The following is a 15,825-nucleotide window of genomic DNA, read 5'->3' on the forward strand; positions in this document are numbered from 1 at the left end:
GTAATCTGAACATCAGCATACATAAATAAATATGGTACCAAGGAGTCAAAAAGACCTGGTTTAAATCCTTCTTATCCTGCTAGCTTTGTGATCTAACTTGCTTGAGTTTCAGTGACTTCTGCTATAAATACAGTCAAGGTAAGAACAATTAGAGATTATCATGAAGGTTTCCTAAAATATTTCATAGAAAATAGGTGAAAATACACAGTTGTGACTAAGTACATGACCTATTTAGGGAATTAATTTTGAGTATAATAATGTAACTGTAAGGAATTATGGAAGAATGAGATTAGGAAGAGAAACCATGACCTTAAATTTCAGGGTCATCGATTTAGACTTCATTCTGAAATCAAAGAAAATACAGTAAAACATTGAGAGAGGAATTATTTTTTTTTCAACGTTTAAATTTTGAAATAATTTAAGACCTGGTAAGAATTTGCAAAAAAAAAAAAAAAAAAAAAAAAAAAGCAAAGTTTCCACGGCCTTCATTGAGCCTCTGTCACTGCTAACATTTTATGTAACTATAATATGATATCTAAACCAGGAAACTGAGATTGGTACAATATTATTAAGTAAAACACAGAGCTTATTCTGGTCTTACTGGGTTTTACATGTACTCATTTGTTTTTGTGTATATATATGGCTTTGTAATTTTGTTACATACATATAGTGTAACCAGCACCAAAATTAGTATACAGAACCTATTCTATCACTAAAAGAAACTGCCTAAGGTCCTTGAGATCTATCTAAGTCACTACATGTGTCAGTATTTCCTTTGTTTTATGGCTGAGTAGGATTCCATGGTGTGGATGCATCACAGTTTATTTATTCATTCACCAATGAAAGGAAGACATTTGAATTGTATGTAGTTTGGGGTTATTCCAAATAAAGCTACAGTTAACATTCACTTACAGGTTTTTGTATTGATGGAATTTAGTCTTATTTTAGTAAGATAATGGTGGGGGGGGGATGCTAAGACTGTGGAAGAAATGGATCTTCAAGTATAAGAGAAAAAATTCATGGTGTTGTACATCAATTGTTTGAGTGGTGGGGCCCTGAATCAGGGCTACAGTGGTGGGGTTAGAAAGGAGGGGCTTGGAACAGGCCATTAAGGATGTAGAAGTAAATGATCTTAAGAAATTCCTCAGATATGAAAGGTGGTAATTTGTTGTTTACAACAAAAGTTGTTGTAAAATTTTTAGTTGGGGGATTTGGTTGTGGTGATTCATGAAGTCAAAGACATAAGGACCAATCTGTGCAGAAGGAATAAGGAGTAAATTTTGGTACTATTGAATATGAAAGGGGGAACATCCTTGTGGAAATGTCTGACAGGCATTTGGAAAAACGAGTCTAGTGCTAAGCAGTGATATCAGTGTTGACAACATAAATATTTAAGTCAACGCCATGGAGGGGATGACTGCAACCATGGTTGTCAGGATGTTGCTAGGGAAGAGAGGCAAACATTACAATAGGAAGATTTGGGGTGTTATTTCAGCGTGACTGTTTCTACCCTGGATTACAGCAAGGATTCCCAGATTTTATGTACTTTGACCCCCAGTTTGTGTTCTGCTGAAGTCTCAACTCTCCCAAAGATTCCCACAGATTGCCAAGAGCATATTTGCTCATGGTCACCTCTGGCACTATGGTTGTGTTTTCACACAAACTGGTTTGTGTCTGACACCGTTTTGTGAGCTCAGCCATGACCAGCAGCCTTTTACTTGATCCCACTAACCACACACTCTAAATAAAACAAGATAAAACAAATGAAAAACAACAACGGAAACAGCAAAACTTTTACACAAAACACTAAACATTCATTTAATAAATATTAATCTTTTACTATAATGTTCAAGTGATCCTTGAGATGTTTTGAGCAGCAAAGCCAACTTTAATGTAATCAAATAATAAGTGAGCAAAGTTTTAAATTTTCCTCAGCACTTGAAATTTACAGTTGTTTTTTATTCCAAATTTAGTATTTTTATCAGGTTATTGGAATTTTAGGGTGCAATATCATTTTGGGGACCTGGGAACAGAATGATTCATATTTATATGATTTATATGATGACCCATAACAAGGTTTGTGACATTTAGGAAAGCCATTGAATTTATAGGAGTCCGTTTTCTCATCTTTGAGATGCATGTAATATCTAAATCATCTTCACTAATAGGCACTTTGAAGGTAGGATAGCATTTTTTGATGGGGAAATTTGGAGGATCAGAAGTGCCCCAAAATGTTAGTCATTCTTACCATAAGTAATAGAAATGTCTTCATTCCAGACTCACTGCATATCTACTACATTCTAAAACACAAAAATGGTCATATAATTTTCTGCTCAAAACACATTTTGAGAGAATATGCATTTCCTTCAGAGTCAGGTGAGACTTTTTCATCATGAGTGGTAAGGCCATTCCTGGTCTGGCGCACATCAAACAAACCACCCATACTCTAGGAACAGCTCACCATGGCATCCTTCTACTTACTGCCCCTTCTTCCTAGAAGACTCCTCCCCGCCTCTGTACCTGATCCACCAGGACACTGCTTCATCTCCCCTGCATCCATGCAGCATTCCTACAAGGGGCCCTTGCTTACGTTCCTGCGCTAAGATTTATTTTTCTCTGATACAGCACTCATCACTTTTTTATTAGCTTTTCTTGGTTAGTTGTACTGTTCAGCCATTGCGTGGTAAACTCTCTGAGTACCAGGGCAGCTACACCATTCTTGTTCACTGTCCTATCTGCTGTACTTGTACCAATGCTATAAGATGAGAGTCCATCGCCCATCTCTGTGAGTTATGAAAGAGATCTGGATCTTCCCTTCAGGATGTTGGTTGTCTACTGAATAACTTTTTTAAAGGGAGGTTTTTGCTTATTTACTTCTTAGGAGAATCTGAGCTTTGGGTATCCCCTTAATTGGTGCTTCTGTAGGGCCACTAGGTGATTAAGAGACTTGCCATTTGACGCTGGCAAAGCTCACAACTGAAATTAACTCTAGGTACAAAGGAGCTGGGTTGAATGCCTGAGATAGAGTCTAGCAACGACAGAGCCCAGATTTATGGGGCGGTGTTTACAATGAAGAGACACGGCCTATTTTTATTTGATCTGCACCATCCAAAAAGAAAATTGGAATTATAATTAAAACAGGGGAAATGATAACTTAAGCATCGATTTTCCCATAAATGTGCCAACCCTCAGAACAGTGGCTGGTCTCTATGTTCCATCTCCTGCTCTGTGTCTTAGATGAGTGAAACCTTTTCTTTTGATAAGTCGACTTACACAGGAGTGTATAAATTTCAGTCTGTATGCCCTGGTGACTCATCTTTATAGCTGAGATACTTCTCAGGGTTTGGATTAAAGGGAGAGACCCTTAGAAAAATCAGGAAGAGGTATCCTATTGGGAATAGCAGTTTGCTAGCAGAAACTCTTTATAGATCTGCCTCTGACAAACATGCAGCCCCATCACTATTTTAGATTCCCCCAATCTCTTATGGAGATTAAACACAAAGGGATTACCATTTATCTGTAAAGGTAAAATTTACATCACCTATAATCCTTTCATAAATAGATACATCAACCACCACATTAATACAAAGTGCAATCTGAAGGCAGAGGGCCATTATATTTGCTTACTGTCAGATATAAAGCTGCAGTTGGAAGCCATGCATGATTTTAATAAGGTTTGATAATATCCTATCAGCTGGTGGGAGCTATAGATTGAACTCTTAAAGATTTTTGGCTTCAGTTTCCAAATAATCAATCATGTCAAGATATGAAAATCATTTCATTCCCTTCAATTGAAAAGAAGATGTGATTTAAAATGTCAGCCCTTGGATATATGAGCAGAATTCCTGTAATCAATCATGTGAAATAAACCATCTTATTTAGTAGCTTTTTGGAAGAAGGGAAGCTTTGAGGGGGGGAAATAAAACACAAACTTTTTTTTTTTTTTTTTTGTATAATGTGGATGAAGATCACACATCATATGCATATAAATAACAAAACCTAAACCTGGGTTTTCTTGTTTGTTTCTTCTTTCAATTCAGTAAATTTAGCAAGGAATTGAATGGATTTAGAAGACCTCAAAACACCAGCAAGGGAGGACAATATTGTCTCTTTGCGTGTGGGTACTGAAATTAGGAACTAGATTCAGGTCATTTGACTTTGTTTAGAATCATCTACCTGGATCCAGTTCAGCTCCAATTATCTGGGTAAGCCACATTGGACAAATCTTTAAATATGAGCCTCAGTTTCCCTATCAGGTTAATTCCATCTGTTCATACTCATGTATGCAGTCATGCTGGGGAATGGATGTGAGAAATCTTTGCAAATAGAAACTCTATGAAGCTCTCCACAAACCTAAGTGCTTATCACCATGGCTAGATTAAAGAATATAAAAAAAAAAATACCAGCATTACCTCTTGGCAAACCATTAGAAAAAAGAGCAATGCACTTGGAATATGTCTAAAGAGACTGAGTTCACACTTAGGACAGAGGAGCTTGTTTGAGAAAATTGCTGTTACTCTCAGTAAGTGAAACAAAACTGTAATTTTGCTAATTCACTGTGTGACTTTAGGCAAATCACTTACTTCTCTGAGCTGTATTTTCCACCTCAGTAAAATAAAGGGTCTGGATTGTATAATCTCTAAAATTTTTATCCAGCTATAAAAATTGTTGTTTTTGTTTGTTTATTTGTTTGTTTGCTTTTTAGATTTATCATTAACCCCTGTAGAAAATGCAGATCATAGTCTTTGGCACACATAATGCAAATTCCCAAGTCGAGTCAAATTTCTTTACCTTGCACTGAATTTGGAAAACTCCAGTTAGATTTGGCAATACATCTGTTATGACAATAGTGACAGGAAACAATATAGGTAGAATGATGTTCAACAAACTAAATTATTTTATTTATGTTTTGAGAAAATTTATTTATTAATGTTTATTTACTTAGAGAGAGAGAGAGAGAGAGAGAGAGAGCGAGCATGGGGCAGAGAGAGAGAGAGACAGAATCTGAAGCAGGCTCCAGGCTCTAAGCTGTCAGCACAGAGCCTGATGCGAGGCTTGAACTCACAAACTATGAGATCATGACCTGAGCCAAAGTTGGATGCTCAACTGACTCAACCACCCAGGCACCCCTAACAACATTTAGTTGTATCACCCTAGCTCCTTCCAAATACTGCCTTTTGTGGTTTGTGTTTAAATAGGTTTAAGAAGGGTGCCTGAGTGACTCAGTAGGTTGAGGGACTGACTCTTGATTTTGGCTCAGGTCATGATCTCACAGTTTGTGGGATCAAGCCCTGCAACGGGCTATGCGCTGACAGCCTAGAACCTGTTTGAGATTCTCTCTCTCTGCCCCTTCCCAGCTCACACACTCTCTTTCTCTCAAAATAAATAAATAAATAAATTTTAAATAAAGAAATAAATAAATAGGCTAAGTGAGTGTGTTGGGATAGAAGTCCTTAGGGGACCTGTATTAATGATTCATTGTAAGCAAAAGTAATTATTTTGTCAACTGTTATGTATTCCTGGATGTTTTAATGTGCCTTGGAATATTTGAAAATAGTAAATTATCTTGAGCTGTTTAATATTTACATAATTGATTTCTCCATTTATGAAAATAAGAGGACTTTCTTAAAGGAAAGTTTAGTACAGTTTTTTTCTGAATGTTCTTGGTGCCAAAATTTATGGGTAAGGGATTTTAAAAAAAAGTTGATAAAAGGTAATTTCATTCCTTAGAAGCCAAAAGTAGCATGTGGAGGCACAAATTAAGATAGTCAGTGTATAAAATGTGTTTGACACTTGCTGCAACATCCAGAATATTTTATGTGTATGTATGTATGTATGTATGTATATATGTGTGTGTGTGTGTGTGTATGTATAATAGTTTACCTTCCCATCTTCAGCAAATCAACCTTGAAGCTCTTGTTTCTCTATCTCACCCTGTATATGCAGAAGAGTCCTGTGCGTTTTGCATATTTCCTCTTTCATTTTGACTGGCTGCCAAAAGTTACTCATATTTTATGAAGCACAGAGAGTGGTATGATAAGAGTTCCTTGTTCCATCATTTCTCCATACAGAAGAGAGATGGGTTTCTCTTTTCCTTCTTGTTCATTAATGATGCACGAAGCTGAGACTTTTAAACTCTCTCTCTAGTTTTATCCTCTTCTGTTTCTTAGGAATTTCTCATATTACTTGACATGCATAGTTATATGATAAAGACTCACCAGGGCTGTTAATCCTGCTGGTATGCTTCCTAAGCAATCTTGGCTCATCCACCGGCTGGAAAAGCAGTCTGTCATTTTTAAAGAATGACTACTTTATCTAGGAAGGAAGGGAGGAAGGAAGGGGGGGGGAGCAGGAAGGAAGGTAGGAAGGAAGGAAAGAAGATCCTTGCACATCCACTAATCCTGACAATGTTACTATTCTCTTTCACTACCAGAGTGTAGACTCCCAACATTGACTTTTCTTCATTCTGCCAAATTAATAGAAAATATTCTAGTGATTCACTTAGTCTGTGAGTGAAGCAGGCTGGAGCTGGTGACATCGCTCTAACATTTCCCCAGTGTTTGGAGTTAGAATGAGTAGATTTGCAATCTAAAATCAGCATTAACTAACTCATGGTGTGATGCCAACTCACCTTTCCCTCTCTCCTTCCTGAAACACTTGCTCTACTTGGCTTCCAGTCCACCATAGCTCATGTCTTTTCTGCCAGGTTGCTCCTTCTCAGTCTTGTTTGCTTATTTGTCTTCATTTCTGACATCTCTTATTACAGAAATGCACCAGCTGTCAGTCTTTGAAATTCTTCATTCCCTCCTCTCACTATCTTGGTGATCTCTTCCAGTCCTGTGACTTTAAATACCATCTCTCTTTGGAAGATTGCTTACCTTTCTACATCCATCCCAAGACTCTCTACTAAATTCCAGGCTCATATATCCATCCATGTATCTGACATCTCCACTTATGTATCTATACTACCTTTCAAGATTGACAAACCCAAAACCAAACTCATGCTCCCCACACACAGTATTTCCCATCTTTACAGATCACAAATATATCTTTTCAGTTATTCAGGGTATATCCCTTGGAATTAGTCTTGACTCTTCTGTTGTTCTCATAGCTCACATTCAATCCGTTAGAAAACCCTGGCATTCAGTCGTCAAAGAAAGAAATCCCAAACACTTCTCACTACTTTTACCAAGACCCTCCTTGTCCACACCACTATTGTCACTTGCCCACATTATTAAAGTAGTTTCTCAACTTTAGTAGTCTCTATACGTCTGCCCCCTTTCCCCATGTCTATTCTGAACTTCACAGGTGTCATCCTATGAAACTTAAGACATCATGCCACTCCTCTGATCAAAGCCCCCCAACATATTTGCAGCTCATTTTAAGTAATAAACAAAGCCTTTGAACGACTTGCAGGGTCCAGCGTACTGTCTTACTCCCCGGTACTTCTCCAAGCTTACCTGTGAGGACTCTCTCTGGATCACTCTTCTCCAGCCACACCGGCCTTCTGATTCCTTGAAAGTGCTGGACACAGTCTCTTCTGAGGGCTTTGCTGTTTCTGGTCCCTCTGTCTGCAATGCTTTTCTGCTAGATATTGACGTGACCTGCTCTCCATCTCCTTTAGGTGTTTGTGCAAAGGTCACATTTTCAGTGAGGTCTTCCTTCATCAGTTTATTTAAAACTGCACCAAGAGAACTTCCTAACCCCCTAGAATGCAAACTCCATGGGAGCAGGGATTGTTTATTTTATTTGGGAGCAGTGCCCAGAATAGTACCCGAAGAAAATATTTACTCCTTAAACGTTTGCTGAATTAAGAATGAAAGGTAAGCAAGCTATGGTGCCTCTCTCATCATTCCTTCCTAACTGCCTGTGACCATCCAACTCCTCTGAAGCTCCTTTTACATCCTGAAAAATGCTAATGTTCCTTTATCCTCCAGCCGTTTACCTACACCACTCTGTACCCCACAGACTGTCTTCTGTTTGGAAGTATTTTCAGCCACAAGTAACAGAAATCACAACGGTGGCTTAAACAAAGTTTTATTTTTCTCACTTAAAGATATGTTTAAAATGAATGTTTGCTAGCGCTGATTCAGCACCTCAATACTATAAAGGCTCTGAGAAAATTGGCTTTATGATTCTGTTGGCCTTTGCCTCATGGTCACAAGATAGTTGCAGCAGCTCCAATATTACACAACAGCTTTCAGAGACACAAAGTAGCTTTCTGTGTGAGGCAGGCAGGTTCTGTGAATGTGCCTTCCTGTAAACAGGTAGTAAGGGACCTTTTTCAGGCAGCCATCTTCCCTGCGGTAGACTTACCTTGATATCTTTTAGACTCAACTTCTCTGAACAAAGGTGAAGGTGGAAATGGTTTTTTGGTAGGCAAAAAGATAGTGCCGTTCTTACCCTCTTGCCCCTTTATTGACTCCTATTCCTCCTCAAGTCTTAGCTACAGTATCCTTTCACATCTGAGCCCTTTTCTGGTACACCTCTGCCTATGGGAAGTCTGGGCTAAATGCCCTTCTTCTTGGGTTCTATAAACCTCTCAAGTTTTCTACAACAATGCTTTTGTGCTGTGCTAGAAATCAGCATTCCTTGTGTGCCTTTCCCTGTACCCCAACTCTTCCTGCCCAAAACACACACACACACACACACACACACACACACACACACACACACTCACACGTATTCACAAACACATTGTAAACTCCTGGTTAAAGAAGACAGCATAAGAAAGGATTGAGACCTCAGGATTAAGACCACATTTTTACTGTTCACATTTGAATTCCCAGCATCTAATGCTTATCTTTAGAATAAATGAGTACATGCATGAATGAATTTTTTTAAGTTGAGGGGCTTTCTCTTAATGACCTTTAAAATCAATTTTGCATTAAGTTACTGTTTCCAGGATTATTTAGGCCATTTTCTTATGTATCTATAGCCTAAGCCAATATTTAAATTTTTATTATCCCCAACCCTCCTCTCCTTTTTTTAAAAGGACTTGAAGCCTTGTTGGTTAAATAATTTAATTCATTGGCACAATTAGGGAAATGAAATATGACACCTCTCAAGATGTAGGTGAAAAGATAAAGATATTATTTGTTCTAAGGTATCACAACGGACATTCTCTCCCCACTATGATTGTGCCTAAGACTTTCCCTTGGACAAAGAGTAGGCAGGGTGAAGAATATTGTCTCTGCTTGTGTTCAGGAACAAGGCAATACTTGTAACAGAGAAAGATACAACATGGCACCCATAACACAGCATGATTACTGCCAGAGCAGAGAGAAGGCACTTCAGAGTGGGTAGTGGGTTCAGGGTACATGCCCTGTACAACCATCTGAGCTCAACTTCCAGCTTTGTTTTTACAGACCATGTGATATTGGCCACATTAGTTAATCACCTCAAGCCTCTGTTTGTTCACCTGTGAACAGGGATCACACTCAGTACCTCCACAGAGACTGTCATGAGCTTCAAATTAGACACTTTGTGCAAAGTGATTAGTGTTTGGCACACTGTCTGTTCTCAATAAGCCCTAAAATTTATAGTCATTATTGTAAACAAGGCACTATTAGATCATAAAAATGGAGTAATTGACTATACAAAATTATGGGTTAAAGTAATTATAACAAATGACTTTACATCGATATTTTCTTCTTCTAATGGTTGGGAACAGTATTCTATTTCTTCTGCTTCTCTATCCAGCTATCTAAATTGCTGGTACACTACAAAGGGTAAAATTAACACAATTTTCTAATTGGCCCACTTTCTCCAGATTCCTTGTGATGTCATTAGTTCACTTGCCTTGCCTCTTTCCAGACATGTATACCATTTTATTTCACCCTCTTGTTTCTAATGGCCTTAACATTGATGTAGGGTTTCAGGAACTTTAAATCAGAGTATCTTTAGATATAGAGGTATCTTTGAGTTCAACTGGCACTGCCCCTTCATTGCACAGATGAGAAGATGGACTCTTCTGTGATTGGTGTGAGATTGTGGTGCTGTTACCAGAGCTAGAGTTGAAACACAGGTCATTGGAATCCATATTTACTGCATTTCTTACATTGAATCCTACTGAATTATTCATGGGAGCAGAGAGTAGCATTTCTACTCTCTGCTCCCATGAATAAGGTAGGAGGTAGCGCTTTTTATAAGGCTATTTGCAAGATCAGGTCAACTTTTGGTATTTCTAAACATGGATGGTAATGATAATATTGGGTGGGCAATGGGAGGTCCTAAATACCCTTGTCGTCAGCTATTCTGGTTTGCACTTGAGACAGGATCTGTGCGTAACTTGGCCATTTGTTGAAGATGGGCTTATCTTCTAAGAGGAGATTAGAAATAAATAATACGTGTAATAAATTAGTCAATTTTATGGTAGGCTAGAAGGTCATAAATATTATTATGAAAAAGAAAGAGGAAAAACACAGCAAGGTATAGAGGATTATTAAGAAGACAAGGGATGGGAGGGCACAAGGCAGCATTAAGTAAAGTGGTCATCACAGGTCAGCAGAGGCACAGGAGAGTCAAGGCATGGTCTCTAGTCTCACAGAACTCCCATTTAAACATCCTATTTAGCACTTTTTTTCTGGACAGTGTAGTTCTTAAAAAATATGTTTTCACAAATGTGATTATACATGAATGCATGCAAATGTATATGAAGGTATAACTCATTGACTGGAAGAAGGGCCTTAAAGACAATCTGTTGAATCCCCAGCCAGTGTTTGAATCTCTTCTGTGGCAGCATTATGAGCTCAGATCAAATAATAGGTGAGAACAATTAGAAAGTTCATGAGTCAATGATTTGTTTACACACCTCTTATGAAGGCTAATTACTTGTTAGCTAAAACATGGGCCTCTATTTTAGTTAGAGAAGCCAGCATAAGAAAAGAACTGGCTGAGAAGCTGGAACCCTACAATCTTTAGAAAACTATCAGGAAACGAAACATAATGGTTAAAATGTTTACATGTTGCCATAAAGGACTTTAATAAAGGCAAAATCTTATTGAAAACCTTAGACTGTCTGCCTTTCTCTGTCTCTCTCTGTCTCTCTCTCTGTCTCTCTCTCTCACACACACACACACACACACACACACACACACAGAGTTAATCAGATATTTATGCAGTACAGAGTTGTTTGTTTTTGGTTTTGTTTTTAACTATCACCCCTGACATATTCAACAGTTTCTCATTTTCAACACTAGACCAGACAGGTCTTTAGGGTTGCTATGTGGAACACAGGAGGCCTAGTTGAATTTGAATTTCTGATAAATAATGATTATTTTTTCAGTGTAACTATGCCCCAAATATTGCATGGGGAATTTTTATGCTAAAACCCATTTTTTGTTTATCTGAAATTCAAATTTAACTAGGCATCCTGTATTTTTATTTATGAAATCCAGCAACCCTATAAGTCTTAAGTGCTCCAGAGAGAATTTTGGTCAGACATTACTTTTTTCCCTTCTTCACGCTCTAAACTGTATGTCCCTGGAACCCTGAGAGAAAGCCCATGATTGCCCATGCTTTGGTCATTAATTTATGCATTTATTGTTATTTTTGCACACCTACTTTGTGTCTGGTACAATGCTCCATAAAAAGCTAAATATATCTGATACAATGGTAAGCTAAATAGATCTGAACCCTGACCTCAATTAGCTTACTGTCTAATAACATCTATTAGGAAAATATCCCAGAGTGTGATAGTGATATGTGGACAGAGTACATATCACGACTGTGTGAATTTGTCAACACACAGTGTATAAGCCGATAATCACTGTGCTAACATCCCTGTGTAAATGAGAGAGGGGAAAGCTTTTAAAACAGGTTTCCAAATACTGGTTTTACATCAGGGTTGGACATGGTCATGACATTTCTGAGCACTTCGTGTTTGTCAAACGGGCGCTGGACTCAGCATTTCATTTAAAACTCAGAGCAGCACTAAGAGATTAATCCAATTATCATCTCCACGTTAGTAAGAAGGAAGGTGGGGCTAAGAAAGTTAAATAAATCTCCCGAATCTATACAACAAGGATGTGATAAAACTGGGATTCCGCCAGAGGTCTGACCATTCAGAATATATCATCTTCAGCCTTGAGGCTCTGCTCCTTGAGAACAAGTCAGGAAGCCTACTAAATATTGTAGATCCCAGAGTTTCTGAATCAGTAGGTCTGGGATCAGGTTTGGAGACTATATTTTTAACAAGCTCCTAGGCAGATCTGATAGCAGCAAGATTTGGTCCTGCTAATTTAGACGATGGTAATGTAATCTAACCGAAACCAGACTGTTATGTAACTCTCACCTTTACAACTGTAAGTGCTTAGAACCTCAGCGGCAGGGGCTTCCTGTTATGAGATGGGTGCAGGGGTGGCAGAAAAAGAGGGGAGCTGAATGAATAGTGAGTGTGCCCAGTGCATATGCATCTTACTTCTTTTTCCCAGACTACATTTTTCCAAGTTTGCAAAACCATTCCTTAGATGGTTTGGCTGCACCTCCATGATTCTGCTAGTTTAGTTGGATTAGTAATGATTCAGTGGTAGGCATCTATGCTTTCCCAGGCATAGCTCTTCCGCAGTTTAGGAAGGAACTGGTTTAAAACATCTGGGCTCAGCCTGGTATGTCCATTACCTTTGCCGGAGAGGGAGGCTCTGTGTTGAGGAAGTGGCCAGGAGACGGGCTCATGTGGCCGATGGACTTCCAGAAATAGTGAGGATGGAATGCAGACCTGGGTGTGTCTCATGGCAAGGTCTCAGCTGTGGGGTGGGAGGAGTTCCAGCAGTTTGATGAGAAATCCCCAAACTGAACGAATATTATGTTCTCTCTTCCTTTCCATTATTTTCTTATTTTTCTCCTTTTCTCCTTCCCTCATGCCCCCTCTTCCTTCCATTTTTCTTCCTCCATCAAAGAAATATCTAACTTTATCTTTCACTGAAGTACACTTATATACAGAAAAGTGCACAAATCCAGAGTGTAAATCTTGATGGATTTCCACAAAGACAACACACCCTTGTGACTACCACCCAGATTGGGAAAGAGAATAATATCAGCACATTAATAATACTCAGCACAAACACCCAGACATGTTACTATTCCCTCCCCTACAATTATCCCCTAAAATTATCTTGATTCATATCACCAGAAATTAGTTTTGTCTGTTTTTGAACTTCAACTAGAGGGAACAATACACTGTGGACTATTTAACACATGACCTATTTTGCCCTACATTATGCTAGTGGAATTTATTCAAGTTGTTTGCTACGGCAATAATTTGTTCTTTTTCACTCCTGAATACTATTTCATTCTGTGCACATATCAAACTTCATTGATTATACTGTTTGTGGGCATTTAGCTTATTTCCAACTTGCAGCTATTGCTAATACTGCTAATGACTGTTAAATAGTGGTAGCACTAATAGATATTACCAGGATGAGTATTCTTGAATTGCTTCTTGGGGAAACATCCCTGCATATAGCTTTGGGGTGTGCAACCACGAAAGGAATTATGATGTCATAGGGTAAGTATGTTCACTTCTGGAAGATGTTGCCAAGCAATTTTCTAAGGTGGCTGGGTTAATTTACAGCCCACATGCAGTAATTGAGGATTACAGGTGTTCTACATCCATTTTTTTAATGTAGATATTCAATTAACCTACCCAGCACTATTTACTAAAAAGGCTGTCTTCTCCCTAGTGAACTTCTGTTTCACATTTTCCTTAAATCAAGTGACAACATATATTCAACCAACATCCATTGATCTGGTTCTGTATTGAGTCCTGGTAACAGAGATGAAATGGAGTATATACTCTGATCTCAGTCCTGTACTGCAAATATGACAGAAACCATCTTTTCTATCCTAGCCTTGATTGTAGTTGGGGTAACAGATAATAAATAAATGAACCATCAAATAAAGTAATTTTTCATGTGATGAGTAGGAAATGAGAGGAAGAGACAAAGGAAAAGGCTGGTGTGGCAGAAAACGGAGCACGATAATACGGCAGATGAGGTGGAGGAAGGAGTCTCTGAGAAGGTAACAGTTAAACAGAGCTGAGGGAATGTGCCAGCATATCAAGAAGTACTTTTTCTGATTTTAGAAAGATCAGCGGCACAGTATGTGAGGCAGCCCCTGGTGTGGCTCACTGTGGGAACTGTCAGAAGGTTAGGGTGGCAGAGAGGTGTGAATGATGCAGAAAATGGCATAACAAGGGAGCAAGAGGAAAGTGCAGATCTCCCAGGATCCACAAGCGGCAGTGAAAGATTTCTGTTTTCTTCTAAGGGTGCAGTGGAAAGCCACTGGGGTGTTGTAATGGGCACAGTGTCACAATCTGCTTTCCGTGGTCATGTAGTGAATACATCGGATATAGGGAGTTGCATCAAAACACAGGAAGGAGAAGAGAGTCTGATGCACTGGTCCCCAGGACTGGGAGTAGGGACAGAGCGGGGCATCAGGGATGACTCCCATCCTCAGTTTGCTCAGTTTATGAGTTTTGTTTTCTAGGTAGTGAAGAACCTTGCTCATTCCTTGTCCCTAAAGGATTTAAGCATTTATGCTCTACTCCAGCCAATCTGGAGGTCATTTCAGAGTCTGTCTGCTCACTTGTTTGTTCCATACACTTGAGTCCTGGCTGCTCAACCAATGTACAGGCTCTGTAAGGGAAAGAACAGCTTTCCCCTCCACATTCTTTAGAATGGAAAGCAGGAGAGATTCTAAGGGGGGGAAATGGTAGAAGTACTGATTTTGGTTCTGTCATTTGAAAACCACAAAATCTATGGCATGTTCAGGTGACCCTCGGAGAAGGGATGGACTTCTGGGTTTCATATACCCTGAACTTGCCAGAGTATTTTCTAGTGTGGCTGAGAGAACTTAGTACTTGGCATTGAACAGAGCTGTTTGGGTTGATATTTTGTCCCTGTCATTTGCTCTGTGCAGCCATTGGTCACATCCCTCTGGGCCTCAGTATTTTCATCTACAAAGTGGGGAGTGATTCTTCCCTTGGTACTTGCTTTTCAGATTAAATCTGAGAATGGAATGAGCTATTCCACATGTAAATTGTGAAGTGCTTTTCCATTGAAAGGAGTTGTTAATACATTCAGGATTCTTTGATTCAGTCACAGCCTCTTGCCCGCCAATCTCTGCCATTACCATTGGGTCTGTCACTTTGTGCTCATACATGGTGGGGAGCTCAGGGTTTACTTAATTCCATGGGGAATGGCAATTAGACCGTATTAAAGGCATTCTTTTAAACAAGCAGCTTCTGAGTCAGCCATCCTTGGATAGGTCTGTTAGGACAAGTGCCATGTCTCATAGGCCACTAGATGGCGCCAGAATTCCTTTCTGTAGCTCCGTCTTCCCCACCACCACCCTGCCAGCTCCCACCCATTATGTGTTTGCATCTGCGCAAGCTCCACTGGGGTTGTGATGAATTTGTTTGCTGGGAAAATCGTTTTTCCCTCAGGAATCTGTGGGACAGAAAATGCCTTGTGGCCTCGGCTATTGTGGAACTTTCTCTTTACTTGGTCTTCCATTGATTTACCTCCCCAAATGCTACTCCTTATAAAATTTAGAAAAAAACAAACAATAGGAACAGTGGTTTATGCGAGTTTTCATATCTCTGGGAGCCCTATTGCTAGGGACAAATCACATACCATTTCTGTTTGTATACACAATGCGTGATGCATGCCAAGCTGTACCTGATGAAGATGTTATCTGCCTGCCTCTGCCCATCCCTAAGCACCAGGAGAGAGTTCTCCCATATTGTCACTGCTTCCTTTCCAGGTGGCCAGAGAAACCCTTCCCAGGCTTTTCTCCCCATGGGATCTGTAGTCATTAGTTAGG

General features: G+C 39.2%; 1 long non-coding RNA gene across 1 annotated transcript in view; it reads right to left on the bottom strand.

The window, feature by feature from the left end:
• The window catches only part of LOC122233187, a 31,954-nt gene extending 18,499 nt beyond the window's left edge, over positions 1-13,455 (bottom strand). Inside the window, exons 1-2 of the long non-coding RNA XR_006210685.1 lie at positions 13,416-13,455; positions 12,622-12,746 (exon numbers count right to left, since the gene is read on the bottom strand). This is a non-coding gene — a long non-coding RNA (uncharacterized LOC122233187). The remainder of the gene's footprint in view (positions 1-12,621; positions 12,747-13,415) is intronic.
• Between the last annotated feature and the right edge of the window lie 2,370 nt (positions 13,456-15,825).

The sequence above is a fragment of the Panthera tigris genome, chromosome D4 (assembly GCF_018350195.1).
Source record: "Panthera tigris isolate Pti1 chromosome D4, P.tigris_Pti1_mat1.1, whole genome shotgun sequence".
In the NCBI taxonomy this organism is placed as follows: Eukaryota; Metazoa; Chordata; class Mammalia; order Carnivora; family Felidae; genus Panthera; species Panthera tigris.